The following is a 12933-nucleotide window of genomic DNA, read 5'->3' as shown; positions in this document are numbered from 1 at the left end:
GAAATTGTAATATGCTTAATTATAAGCCATTTCATTTCTAATACTTGCCTAAAGTTTAGTAAGGAAACTAATTCCTTCTCTGAGTCTCCAAGTCTGATTTTTTTTTTAATTCCCAAACATCGATATGCAGTTATCTTCAAACACAATGTAAATGTTCTCTTTTCCTCACATTTCTATTTGATAAGTTTTGACCTGGAAAATAGTTTATATATGTGTACCTTAAAGAAATCTTGAAGAAATATGTCAAATATTACATAATTTTAATGTATAATTTTAATAAACAGAACAAAAACAGTTTTTTGTTATTTGCATGTTGTTGCTATATTTCTATGTATGTTATTATGTTGTTATTAATAATGACTTTATTAAATTTAAACTATGATCTTTTCCTAGTTTATATATATATGCTTTATATTTATATAAAACATACTTAACTTTTTTCTGAAAAGCGAAGCATGCCTACTTGCATACTCCAATATTTGAGTTCCTCAACTGCTTTTTAAATCTGATGGTAAGTTTCTTAAAAAATACACAGAAGATATGTATGTTAATATATTTATATCATATCTTTTAATATTTAACCCTTATCTGTATGGATTTTATTAATTTGAAATTTTTATTATACTATCCTATTAGAAATTAAATAAGGATATTAATATTATATAATTTGTTTTTATAAAATATTTTATTTCTTATGTATAGTATACAAATGAATCACATTTAAAACTGAGATTTAATAAGTAAGTTTTCTAGGCATTTAGCATTTAATACTTACATATTTGTCCCTATAACCATGTCTTCACATCTTCCTGGTATAGCATGTTTTGCCTTTAAGCTCAAATATATAATATTTCAAATGGCTTAAACTAATTATCATTTGACAGCAATGTGTGATGTTTTATTAAATAATATAATAAGAAAATTGATAAAAATGTAAAGCTGTTGGAATGTTATCTGCATTTATTTATAATTTGTAATTATATTTTTCTTGGGGTAGAAAAGATACATGTAAATATAGCCAAAAAAACACCGAATCAAATAAGGAATAAAAAAAATGACTGACAGGTGTGATCTTGAAAAAAAATAATCAGCATGGCAAAGAGATGCTAAAGATGAACTATAAACAAAATATAAACAAGTTCCAAAGACAAATGATAAACTGGGTAAAAAAAAAAAAAAAGTGACAGGAACATATATTGCTAATTCTCTAAAACTTTCTACCAATTCATGTAGACTAGTCCTTCATTAGGAACATGGGCAAAGTTAATGAAAAAACAAATCCTACATTAAAAATAAAAATGTGGAATATGTTCAGCTTTACTAGTAACTCTCAATTTAAAAATATAATCTTTTGATTTATTGCATTTTTAAAAATTATTAACAATGACAAACCCATACTTGGTAAAATGGAAAAAATACATGTTTGAAGCCCAATTTATAAAACTGTAAATTGTTCCCAAGCTTCTGAAGGGCAATTTAACAATGTATATCATCTAAAACTTGTATATCATTTGTCCTACCTGTCTTTCAAATAGAAATTTATATTGGGGAAGGGGATGATGAACAAAATGGGTGAAAGGGAATGAGAGAGACGGGTTTCCAGTTACAGAATGAATAGAACATAAGAACAAAAGGAACAGCACAGGGAATATAAACAATGATTTTGTATAACATTACATGGTGACAGATGGTAAGCAGACTTGTGATGAGCATAGCATAACATATAGAAAATTTGAGTCACTATGGTGTATACCTAAAACTAATGTAACATTGTGTGTCAGCTATATTCATATGAAAAAATATTTTTTAGGAGAAAGAAATTTTTACTAGGGAGTTAATTGTACTCCCTAGTCAGCTGGCTTCTCTCCCCATGGTTATCTATTATACTATCATTTATATAGTGCAATGGTGAAAAATGAAATTTGCCTAAAAACCATAATTAGGGGAGTGGATTAATAAATTAAAATACACTTATATAATAGAATTCTAGGCAGCCATTAAAATGGCAATGTACATTTAAACTATTCACGTGGAAAGGAATACATATTGTTCATTGAAAAATGCAGGGTCCATAAATATAAGACCTTGTTAAATTAAAATGTTATACTACATTTGCAAAGTTATACGTGTTTACCTTAATATTAAACATATTTACCAAGACATTAGCAATTATCTTCTTTGAGTGGCAGGATTTCAATGAATATTATTTCTGCTATTTGTTGCTTATGCTTTTCTGAAAACTTAAATTGGTAATTGTGCTGATTTTTTAAATTTTTATTTTTTTTAATTTAAATCCAAGTTAGATAATATGTAGTGTAATAATGATTTCAGGAATAGAATTTAGTGATTCATCACTTATGTATAACACACAGTGCTCATCTCAACAAGTGTCCTCCTTAATACACCTCACCCCTTTGCTCTTCCCCCCCACCCAACACCCACCAGAACCCTCACTTTGTTCTCTGTATTTAAGAGTCTCTTGTGGTTTGTCACCCATTCTATTTTTATATTATTTTGTTTCCCTTCCCTTATGTTCATCTGTTTTGTATCTTAAATTCCACACATGAGTTAAATCATATGATATTTGTATTTCTCATTGGATCCAGCCCCGTGTTGGGTTCTGTGCTGATTATGGAGCCTGCTTAAGATTCTCTCTCTCTCTCTCTCCCTCTCTCTCTCTCTCTCTCTCTCTCTCTCTCTCTCCTGTCCTTCTTCTGCCCCTTTCCCGTTTGCTCTCTCTATATATATCTCTAAAACAAGTTTAAAATGTCATGTACAGTAGCATCAAATTTAAATATATCATAATAAATCTAACAAAGTATATTAAGATAGCCACAGTAAAGCTAAAAAAGAGGAGAGAAAGAGAAATTAGTAAACCCCTAAATAAAGGGGAAAATACATTACATTTACAGATTGGAGGAAAATGTTTAAAGATATCCATTTCCTCAATGATAATTTTTTAATTTACAGGAAAATAAATGAAATTGCTTGAAAGATTTTTATCTCAAATTGACAAGCTCAATCTAAATTTATATGGAATATTCAACTCTAAAGCACTGAAAATAATTCTTTAAGAAGGAATTATTTACCTAAATTCATTTAATCAAATTATTTACTTAAATTTAATTAAATTATTTAAGAAGGAGAGGGAAAAGGAAGCAGCTTTGTAAGACTTAGATTATTAAATGTAATACTTACGAAGCTAGAATAGTTGACTGTGTAGTATTGGCATAAAGGTAGACAAATTGATTAATGGGAAATAATAAAAAGTCCAGGAATAGATTCACACATACATGCAGTATGATTCATGACACGATGACAATGTGGTATAAAGGGATTCAACATCCTTGTCAATAAAATGGGAATAAATACCTCCTAAAGAGTGGCTGTGAGGACTGAGATAATCACTGTGAGTTTCCAACCGAGTATTCAGTACATTTTACAGCTGAGTAGGTGCCGGCTGTTAATTTACTACATCCAACAAATTATTCTTCTTGTCATATAATTACTGTTTATCATTTCATTTGGAAACAACTGCTTCTAAATAATTTCATTTATTTCCGAAATGTAACTACCATTCCTGCTTCATAACCCATAGTCATTTTCTCCAATTCAGATCTATTTTCTCTGCCTTTAGGCCTGACTATTCACTTGTCTCCCTACAATATGTTCTTAAAACAGCATTTTTATGTATTTAAAATTGCTTTATGAAGAATGTAAGTTCTCTTCTTTTCCTTTTCTTTTACGTTTATTCATTTTTGAGAGACAGAGACAGAGTGTGAGTGGGGGAGTGGCAGAGGGAGAGGGAGACCTAGAATCTGGAGGAGGCTCCTGGCTCTGAGCTGTCAGCACAGAGCCCCCAGGGCTCAAACTCATGAACCACAAGATCATGACCTGAACTGAAGTTGGATGCTTAACTGACTGAACTACCCAGGCACCCCTCTTCTTTTTCTTTGTATTCTGGGGCTTAACTAGACCTTCCTTTTTGGAAATCATAAACTTAACCATTGTCTTAGAACATTCTGGATACTTATACTGTGTAATTTTTCTGTTTATGGTTATGGAAATAGCCAAATCAATTCATGGCTTAGAATCCTGTACAATCTACCCAGATACCCCAATTCTGAATGGAATATCAAAGGAAGTAATCTGCTCGAGGTAAATGGAATATTATTCCTAAATGTACTGAAAAAAAGCAAATTTGCTTTCAGAAAAAGACTATGCTTGCCATTTCTTTCTTTTTTTTTCTTCTGAGCCTAAATAGATTTTTCAGTGTGTATACAGCAAACACTAAGATGTCATGTGAAATGACCAAAGCCAATTTTGTCTGCCTTCCTATACTTTAGATTTTTTCTCTGATTTAAAGCATTTAATCACATCTAATACATAAGATAGCCATATGAGAAGACATCTTTTGATTGAATGTAAGAATGGTGATTATATTTGTTGGTATGACCACTTTAAACCATAAAAATGTATGAAAGCGCCACATGAAGCCCATTTCCTATAGACACTGAGTACAGATCATCAGAACTGATAACTGGACCAAAAATCAGTTCATGAGCAAAATACTTTATTTTCATCTGCTGATTTCCATGACAACTGAACTGGTACAAATACTGATTTATCTGTTTCTCTTACCCAGATGTCTATAAACATCAAATCATCTTTAAATTGGATTTAGATTTATCTTGAGATTAGTATACTGCACCTAAATAAATAGCATTCACCCTTTCAATACATGTATATAACTAAATTTTTCTTTTAAATGACCAAGTAAAGGAACAGTGAACCTCAAAATCAGATAGCATTGTGAAAAGCACATTATTTCAAGCAAGTCTTTCAATTCACAGCATACAGGATAGTTAATGAATCCAACTGATTTCTATTTTCTTCCCATAAAATTACTATTTTGTTTTACTACCCACTGAGACTGAAAACAAGTTGAACAGAACATATTTAAAGCAACTCCCTGTTCTACTATAAATATATAAAATGCACTGCTGAAAATTAACATTTGAATCAAAATATAATGTTGATTTAATTTTTTACTGGTATGCCAACAATAATAAGACCCCTTTCCCTCAGGAATATAGCTTGGTAAGCACACAGGTGCAATGTTTCATTTTGTACAAATTTTGCAAATTATGTTTTCTAAAAATAATCAGAGGACAGTATTAATTCATCCTTCGTTTTATAAAAATAAATGCTAAGATATGATAAATAAGACTTGATTTTAGCTGCTATAAAAATGCCATCATAAAATTTATTTCTTAAATGTATGAACCAAAAGTTTTCAAGGGTGGTCAGGAATCTGTGCTATTTTTTTTTTTAAGAGAGAACCCATTTGCCCACAGTGAACACAAATATGCTATAAGCTGCAAACATTACAATTTTAGGATAAAAATATAGTTTGAAATAGGTCTATAATGATCTCTTTCTCTCTGGAAGGTGTATTTCCTCAGTCACTTAGTCTGAACACTTTTTTATACACAAGTACAGAAGAACTCTTCTATTTTAATACCAATCTTGCAACAATTTGAGAGGTAATGTAACTTGAAATTTTATAGACAACAAAATAATTTACAGTTGCCATATTTCAGATTTAAAATTATTTAAATTTACCAGAATGTAAACCATATATAAACTCTATAAATATTAAAGGTATTTATATCTACTTATTATTCTCTAAATATTAGTTAACTCTAAGTCAATTGCTATTTTACTTGATAGTACTACATAAATTTTTTGGGGATTCCTGGACTTTTATTATGAGGTTTTACTAATCTTTTTCTGGTACGCTACATCATTGTATAATAATATGGTCACTTTGGGGCGCCTGGGTGGCTCAGTCGGTTAAGCATCAGGCTTCAACTCAGGTCACGGTCTCATGGTCCGTGAGCTCGAGCCCTGCGTCGGGCTCTGGGCTGATGGCTCAGAGCCTGGAGCCTGCTTCCGATTCTGTGTCTCCCTCTCTCTCTGCCCCTCCCCCATTCATGCTCTGTCTCTCTCTGTCTCGAAAATAAATAAACGTTAAAAAAATTTTTTTTAAATAAAAAAAAATAATAATATGGTCACTTGAGTGTGTTTGAGCAATTTATTACAAACTGTATCACTTTTGCTTCTCTTCTAGATTTTTCAAAGTGTGATATTAAATAGAATCCTTGGGCCACCTGTATGGCTCATTGGTTAAAAGTCAGACTCTTGGTTTTGGCTCTTTGGTTACTACTTTCATGATCTCATGGTTTCATGGGTTCCAGCACCATGTTGGACTCTGTGCTGGCAGCACGGAGCCTGCTTGGGATTCTCTCTCTCCCTCTGCCCCTCCTCCACCTGCGCACGTGCTCTCTCTCTCAAAATAAATAAATTAACTTCAAATAAATAAATAATAGAATCCTTTCCAGTTAATTTGTATTGCCACTTAATTTTTAATTTATCTGTAGATTTAGAATTAGAACAATTAAGAATTGTTATTTTCTGAATCTGCATAGGTTTTACATACTCCAATCTCATGATCCACTCTCTCTTGTGAGCACAGTTATATCATGAACTGGTTTGCTCCTTTTTTTCAAGAATTATTTGTTGCCTCAGAAGTTTTTCCTCAAACACAGAAACATGATACTGTATTTTCTGTGTATGCTCTTAAATGGGTTTTGTTAATGCAACAAAATGGGATTTAATAGTTTAATTATTTCCTTCCCTCAATCATGCACGCCACACAAGTATATCATAATTCAAACTCAAAATACATAGTTTAATACATCCTGTTTTCACTTGGGATGGCAATGAGGTTTAAATAAGAGCATTATCTTCTAACCTTTTACATAACACATAGCTACTGACACTGCTCATTACACAGTCTCTTCTTACAGGGAGCAAATAATGCATGTTTCTCCCATGTTTGTATTCAGGGATACAATTCCAGATTGTACTTTGAATGTTAAATTTACTAAGATGATTTCTGGGATTTAGACCATTTTGCCGTTTTATTTATATTACAATGGCTAAGATGGAAATGTTTATGTGTATAATATATATCCAAATCCTGCACAAATAACTGCGTATAGAATTTAATATTTGTATAATAGAGATTTCACTGGTGTCTTCAGCTGTGTCTTCTTTGTCAATTCAGTTATATCATGCTTCAGAATGCTCAGATGAGAATATTAGACAAAGATAAAACTATTACCCTCCCATTTTGATACGAGCACTTATATATTGGGAGGTGCACTAAGCTACTGGTAAACAACAGTTACCCAGTAAACTATTAGCTGGAATACACACGGGGGACTGCATGCTTTTTGATATCATAATGAAATATGATTTAGTACATATTTAGTACTGAATACTGAATTTGATTTAGTACAGCAATTGGCATTAAGATGTCCTTCTTCAGGCGCCTCTGGATTAGTTCTCCAGTCAATGTTAGAGTTTTAAGAACAAAGTATTTCACCGTAAGGGAGTCTCCAGGTGTGCTCCTATGTTCTCTATGCAAACTCAAAAGTGCAAGGTGTGCTACCAGGTGATTTCCTAATGGAATAGGATGTTGCTAAGAGAAAGATCTTTTTCCTGTTATTTCAGATAGTGGAGCCCACTGGAATAGAGTAACAACAGGCCCTGATAAGAACAGATAAGAGTAAAGCATTTAACAGACATGAATGGTTTCTCCAAGAAGAGGTAGCAGTCCTACACAGCTCTGTCCCTGGCTATTCCGGCTACAGTTGGTAAAAGAAACCAGACATTTAACCTCTCCATTTAAAACAGATAAAGGATTTGTTTATAGCAGTATTATCAACAATAGCCAACCATGGTGAGAGCCCAAAAGTCCATCTTCTGATGAATGGCTAAAGCAGATATGATAAACACACGCCCCCCCCCCACTACACAATGGAATACTACCCAGCCATCAAAAAGAATGAAATCTTGCCATTTGCAATGATATGGATGGAACTAGAATGTATTATGCTAAGTGAAATAAGTCAATCAGAGAAAGACAAATACCATATGATTTCACTCATGTGGAATTTAAGAAACAAAACAGATGAACATATGGGAAGGGGGGAAAGAGAGAAGTGAGGGAAACCACAAGAGACTTCTAATGATAGAGAACAACTATGGGCTGATAGAGGGAGGTGAGTGGGAGATAGGCTAGATGGGCAATGGGTATTAAGGAAGGTTTTTGTTGTGATGAGCACTGGGTATTGTATGAAATTTATGAATCACTGAATTCTACTTCTGAAACTAATATTTCCCTACATGTTAACTAACTAGAATTTAAATTAAAAAAAGGGAAAAATTTAAAAAAAAACAGATGAAAGATTTGGACAGGCAGAGAATGTCAACATTTGAACTATGAAAATATTTTTCTTTATGGCTACTTCTGCAAACTTTCTATTTATTTCCTAAGATTGTGAAAATAAAGGAAATGTAATAAGGCCAGTTTACTTGGCATCAAAAAGAAGATTTTTTAAGAAGGTTAAAAATTTCAGAAAATCTTTGAAATTCAATTTGTCCCCAAGTGACAAACTTTGATAATAAATTTATAAAAGCTAGTGAAAAAAATTAAGTGAATTTAAACTCCTTATTCTCCCAATGATGTTTTAAAATCAAATATTCAAAAAAAGATGTGGCAAAAGGGAGAATAATAAACTCAACTAATAAACTAACATCACCTTGATAAGAGTAGGTTGGCTCCAATTCATGCTTTTAAAGAAATAATGAATACATGCTCCCTATAGAAGTATAGGATCTATTAAGATCACCTCCTGTTAAGTCTGAAAACCCTGAATTTTGGAGAAGTTATGTGACTTCCTCAAGGTTCGTAAGCAGCAAAACTACTAAGTGGAAAAGTTGAAACTCCCACCCAAACTATATGTTCCAGATAACAACACAGTATTTTAGTGGTTCTCTTTATCTTTGTTACAACTTTTACTATACAATTTCATATATTTTTTACTAAACCCTATGTAACTTATTTAGATCTATTTTAGACATGAGGAAACTACCATATTAACTTATTTCACAGCTGTTACAGAGCTACCAAGTAGTGGAGTAATTCAGGCATCAAGGCCAGTATCCTTCCTTTATTTCATTAGTTTTTATATCTATCACCCTCCCAATTTTATTTTCCTTAGCTCTAGACAAAACTCTGAGGTATACACACACAGACACACAGACACATACCACATCACACATTACTGTTTGGCATATTTTATATATCATAATTACTATGATAAGTTTTTTTAGTGTTTTTAAGAATATTTGATATTTGTATTATTAGATTAAAATACTTCATTCTTAAATTTTTTTAATGTTTGTTTATTTTTGAGAGAGGAGAGAGATGAAGCATGAGTGGGGGAGGAGCAAAGAGAGAGGGAGACACAGAATCCGAAGCAGGCTCCAGGCTCCAAGATGTCAGCACAGAGCCTCATGCAGGCTGGAGTGTCTCAGTCTGGACTTCTGTGCACAGTACAGAGCTAGTCCTTCTCTGACACTCTTCTCACTGCTTCCCAGGATGCCTCCATAGAGATACATCTTGGCCCACCTGTTCTAAAGAGATTCCTACTTTCATTCTCCACTGCACTGCCCTATTTTATTTTATGCATTGTCCCTGTTACCTTCTGAAATGTTTATGTTCAATCACTTGTTTGTTGTCTTTTATTGCCTACTAGAATGTCAGACCACTGAGAATTAGAAATGTCACTCTGTGCAGTCACTGGAATAATGCCAGAAACATAGCAGATTCTTAATAAATATTTGTGACATCCAAGAATCTTAATTGGCTCTCTTATTCCACATCTCTTTAATCTTTACTTCTCCCTTCACCTTCCTAGTTTGTTTTCCAGAGCTCCAATTTCTTTTCTTGCTGTAATGAAGATGAGCTTCTCTCCAGTACTGTTGGGTCTCATTTTCTATGTTAAGCAATAACCAAGTCATTCATCTAAACAAGCATAGTATTCATCCTAAAAAGACCTAAAATCTATGTACATCATTTCATAGTTGTATATTTGCAGATAGTCTATATACATACAAATATTTTTGTGTGCATATAAACCCATATTAACTTTTTTTTTCCCAAACAGAAGCAATCTATGAGCTCCATCAAGGAGCATTTGAAATGGCATATGCCTGCATAGTAAATTGTCTATTTATGCTACAACTTTAATTTTTTTTAAATGTTTATTCATTTTAGAGAGACAGAACAGAGCGTGAGCTGGGGAGGGGAAGAGAGAGAGGGAGGCAGAATCCAAAGCAGGCTCCAGGCTCTGAGCTGTCAGCACAGAGCCCAACGCGAGGCTTGAACTCACTGACCATGAGATCATGACCTGAGCCGAAGTCAGATTCTTAACTGACTGAGCCACCCAGGCGGCCCTACAACATTTTTTTTAAATAAATAGGGAGAAAATGATTTAAGGACGAAGAATCTAACATTGAGCAGGTATGACAAAGACAGACTCATTAATTACTCCAAAATACTAGTTAATATGAGATCCACAAAAGACACTTACTGAGGAAAACTTTCTAGCAAGCTCCAGGAGCCAGTATGTATTTCTGTTACCAAGCTATTTTGCCAATGGTGTGGCCTTTGTAGAGCAATGCCTAAAGAGGAAGAACTTCAGGTGCTGCTGTGTCTCTGAACTATTACTGATGAAGAAATAATTCAAAAGGATAATTCAGCTGGCAGGGATATTTTTGAGGAGATTAAAAATCCAAGAGTTACAAAGAAGTAAATAATGAAAGCAAAATCATATAAATGTCATCTAAGATCAGTAATTATTCAACAGCTAAGAGGACAAACTTGGACTTTCTGTTAAAGCAGTGTCATTCTACCATGGACAAATAAAAATGGCTTACTTATGCTAGAAGATGAAAAAAAATTATGTTACAAAACACAGAAAGAACAAATATATAATTTCAGTTGCTGACTTTTTTTTGAGAGGGTGTGAGTGAGGGGCAGAGAGAGGGAGAGAGTGAGGGAGAGAGAGAGGGAGTGTGAGGGAGAGACAGAGAGAGAAGCGGGGCTCACCTGAAGAGGGCTCATGTTTTTACCCAAAGAGGGGCTCATGCTCAACCAATGTGGACCTGAACTCACAAACTCACAAACTATGAGATCATGACCTGAGCTGAAGTCAGATGCTTAGAATGAGCCCTCCAGGAGACCTCAGTTGCTGATTTTAAGCTGAGAGGGCTATGGAAGTAATCTTAGAGCCAACTCGACTACTTTCCCTGACTATGTTCCTAACTAGAAATTTTGGGAAAATCTAACAACTCACACTGACTGCTGTTATTAAAGCTATAAAAGATTGATATGGCCAAAGAAATCTCCAATTTGAAACTAAAATGTTAGATTGGAAGACTGTGTTTGCAAAACTTGTGCCACTGCAAAAGCGTGACATAGGAATAGACAGTTCTAGTGAATGTGATTAGCAGACTAGATAGATGATAAGCATTATTTTTTTTTCTCATTAGTGATTTCTAATAAAAGGATGGCGTTTCTGTGATTGATAAATCTGAGTATTTCGAAGGAAACCAGGTATGGTGAAAAATAATGCAGATGAATTCTAATTTACATTTCGGTCCTAAGAGAACAGTGGCTGCACTGTTTATTTGAGTGTTGACAATTTTCTCTCTTAGAAGCCCGAGTAGACAGTGAGAGGAGCCACGTACTGTTCTAACATGTAGGAATTGATTGGTTGGTGATGAGAAAGTGTCAGAAAAGTTTAAAATGCACTTGTAATTTTACTAGGGAATGATTATTATATTTAGATCTATGCCTTAACCTTTGAGGAGATATGCCAGTAATTCCTCAGTGTAAAGATGATGACAGAAGAGTTGGGCTGTTTTTCACTTAAAAGAAACGGCTAATCATCTTTTAATAGAGTTATACAGCAAATACAGCAAAGGACATGAAGTGTAACATTTTAAGTGGGTATTTTGGCTAACATTTCTGCACCACCTAGAGCAAGGAATAGAACTTCCCATTACATCAGAGTTTGTGCGTGTGCATGTGATCCATTTAAGTCAATGTCTCTTTCCCAAATAGGAAAAGTGTATGACTTCAATTGTAGTCAAAGATGCCTGTTTTTGAACTCCATATGAATGGAGTCTCACAGTATACACCCTAATGCCAGACTTCTGGTCATAATATCAGCGAGATTTATCTATTTTTAAGTGTGTCACTAATTTCATTTTTTATCAGTGAGTATGCACACTGTATTAGCATACCGCAACTATTTATCCATTGTATTGCTGATGGACATTAAAAGCATTTTGAGTTTTTGGTTATCTTAAAAGCTGCTATGAGTATTCTTGTAAACGTAGTTGGATGAACATGAAAGAGCATTTACAAAATAGGGACGGAGACGCCGAGGCCACAGTCACTAGATTTGGGGCCAGCTGCTTAACTGTGAAAACTAGTTCTCCTATTTTCTTTGTCACCCCAGCCAAGTTATCCAAATTGTCTTTGCCTCAGTTTTTCCTTTTGCAAAACTAGAATTTAAATAGCACTTAATTCGTAGAATAACTGTTAAGGAAAATGAGTTGATATATACCAACAACACAGAGCAATGCCTGGGACGAGTACAATTTTTCAAGGTTGATTTATTTATTTTGTGAGAGAGAGAGAGAGAGAGGGGGAGGGAGGGAGGGAGGGAGAGAGAGGGAGAGAGAGGGAGGGAGGGAGAGAGAGGGAGAGAGAGAGAGAGAGAGAGAGAGAGAGAGAGAGAGAGAGAATCCCAAGCAGGCTCCATGCTGCCAGTACAGAGCCCAATGTGGGGCTCGAGCTCACAAACTGTGAGAACATGACCTGAGCTGAACCCTTAACTGATTGAGCCACCCAGGTGCCCCAGGACACATGTATTTTAAAGAAATTCAGGACAATAATCTCAGGAGAGCAAATAGCAAAATGAATGGATGGTAGTATAAAATTCAAAT

The sequence above is a fragment of the Neofelis nebulosa genome, chromosome 1 (assembly GCF_028018385.1).
Source record: "Neofelis nebulosa isolate mNeoNeb1 chromosome 1, mNeoNeb1.pri, whole genome shotgun sequence".
Lineage (NCBI taxonomy): Eukaryota > Metazoa > Chordata > Mammalia > Carnivora > Felidae > Neofelis > Neofelis nebulosa.
The sequence above is the reverse complement of the archived record's forward strand: the minus strand, read 5'-3'. Positions refer to the sequence as shown.